A 2,895-nucleotide genomic window follows, 5' to 3' on the forward strand; every position below is an offset into this window, starting at 1 on the left:
TTTTTGTATCTAATAAAGTATAAAATTGCTAAATTAAATTTGAACCAATTTTGAGCAAGATTTTTGTTAAATGTTTTTAACTATTTTTCTAAATTTAGAGTGTTTTTTTTACAGAGTATCGTACTGAAGTAACAAAATTGTCTCAAAACAAGACACAAAATGCAAAATTTAGTCTAAATTGTGTTTTTCCGATTTGATTTCAAAACTCACTAAATTTAAGCAGTTTGAATTACACTATTTTTGATTTTTTTGCATATATTCACAAATTTTTCAAAAATTATTAATGTGTTTTTTCAATCATAAATAAATAGAGTACGAACACATATATTGAATTTACATTACAAACAATTCCAAAAAAATTCCACCAAAATTCCAGTAATCCCAAAAAATTGCAAAAATTCCTCAAGAATCTATCGTAGTTTCATAATTTTCAGATTAATTCGAGAATTTACAATAATTTCAAAGAAATTCCACCGAAATTCCAGTAATTCCAAAAAAACTTTAAAAATTCCTTAATAATCCATCGAAATTTCATGGTTTCCAGATTAATTTCTATAATTTTCCAAATTACTATTATATTTTTGACTAGTCAAGCTTTTTATAACTTCGATACATTTTCTCACTTTCACTTCACTTTTGTTTTTGATTTTATTGTTGGGAAAATGGAAATTTTATATTCTAATTACACAATACTTAGGTAATGAGAGTATTTCTGTTCTTATATCTAGTAAAGTACAAAATCGCTAAATTAAATCTGATAACTTCTTTACCGCAGCCTTCCTTCCAAAAACCAGTTTTTCCCCGGTTTCATTATTCCCATTTCGTTGCCATATTTCAGCTCCAGGCGTAATTAAAGAAAACCTCTACTTCACTCGATAACAATAATACATTAATAACACAAGAAAATTTATTGACAATAACACTTTTATTTTACCTTAATACTCCCCACAATTTATTTGCAAAATATGCTGCAAAATTATGGAGATTTGGTGAGCGCTCGATGAAAAGTGAAAAAAGTTACAATTCTGAATACATGAATTTAAAAAAAGAAGATAACTACGTTACGCTAATGCCAATTATTATCACAATTTTTGATGAAAATGCATATTGGCGTAATAAAAAGACTGTTGGAATTGGAACACCCTATTTATTGTTTTTGCTATTAAATTATCTTTCTAAAATTATTTACTTTTAGGTGTTTATAATCAATAACTAAAAAGATATTTAACGTTAAACATTAAAAAAAAATACTATTGTTTCGAATTAGACTCAATAAGGCTTGCTTTAAATCTGTTAAAAATAATCTGACGTTTCGTATTGAGAAATGCCAAACACTTGTCAAAACTTCGTTACACGAGAGAAAAACCGTAAATTTTGACACTGTCGAAGAATAAATAACTATTAATTTTAGATAAAATAAAGTTTTACGCTTACTGTTTTTCCAACGAAAATTTAATATTTCTTTCAAGAAACAATTTTTGTTGCTAAATTTTTTTTTCAAACTAATTTTTTAACCCCAACAAATTTTTTGACCAGTTTCTTGTTCTAACGAACAATTTTTCCTCGATTTTTATTCCTAGCTATGTTTTACTCAATTTTCCGTTCAAACAATTGTGATAAAAACCGATTTTAATTTGCTCAAGTAATTTTTGATATCAGATATTGTTCAGTTTTTTGTTCAAAGAATCGAATTTTATTGTTTTTTTTTGCTTAGTTTCTTGTTCTAACAACTCAATTTTGTTTCGAACAATCGAGTTTTCCAATACGAGATTTTTTGTTCAATGTTTTGTTCTCACGAGCAATTTTTAAAGACCACAACCAAATTTTTTTACAAAGTAGCTAGTGTTTTTTTTGTGATTTATTATAATAACAGGTAATTTCTTAGTCAATTTTTTATTGCTACGTGACAATAGAAAAATTTTTTTGTGACAATAGAAAATTTATGGTTACAGAGAGCGAATTTTTGAAATTGCTGCCAATTTTTTGCTGATTTTTCGTACAAACGAACGGTTTTTTTAAATTGGAACATCGAAAATTTTAAAATTGGACTAAGCAACGTTTGTTTTTTTTGTCTAAAAAACTCAGAAAAATACATAACAAATAAATAATATTTGAAAAGTTTGTGAATTTATGCAAAAAAAGCGAAAAAAAATAATTAAAACTGCTTAAATTTAGTGAGTTCCTCGCTAAAAATCTTTGCAAAATTTATAGAATAAAATACATTTTACATCCAGTTTATCAATTTTTTACTTTGTTTTGGCAAAAACTTTTGAATTTGATAAATTTTTTCATTAAAAAATGGCTATTAAATCAAATCTTACAAATCTAAAAACAAACTATGAAACCATAATTTAGACTAAATTATGAATTTTTGTGTCTTGTCTTGAGAAACTTTTGTTACTTCAATAAGTTTCTTTGGAAAGAAAAAACGCTGTAAATTTAGAAAAATAGTTAAAAACAACAAATTTCGAACTATTATTTAGCAATTTTCTACCTTGTTTTAACAAAAAGTTCGCTTAAAATTGATTCAGATTCAATTTAGCGATTTTATACTTTAGTAGATATAAAAACAGAGAGACTTTCACTACCTAAGAAGTATATTATTCTGTAATTAGAACATAAATTTTCCAATTTCTCAACAATAAAATCAAAAACGAATGTGAAGTAAAAGTGAGAAAATTTAGTAATTTGGAAAATTAAGTTGGAATTAGAGAAATTAATTTGCAATAATAGGAATTAATCTGAAAACCATGGAATTACGATTATAGGGGAATTTTTGGAATTTTTTTGGAATTATTGAAATTTCGGTAGAATTTTTTTGGTGAGTTTCTCGCTAAAAAAACTGCAAAATTTATATAAAATAATACATTTTTTACCCATATTTCGTAGAAGCGT

This window comes from Tribolium madens, unplaced genomic scaffold, assembly GCF_015345945.1.
Source record: "Tribolium madens isolate multiple individuals breed KSU strain unplaced genomic scaffold, Tmad_KSU_1.1 Scaffold_11;HRSCAF=98;Tcas5.2_LG3b, whole genome shotgun sequence".
Lineage (NCBI taxonomy): Eukaryota > Metazoa > Arthropoda > Insecta > Coleoptera > Tenebrionidae > Tribolium > Tribolium madens.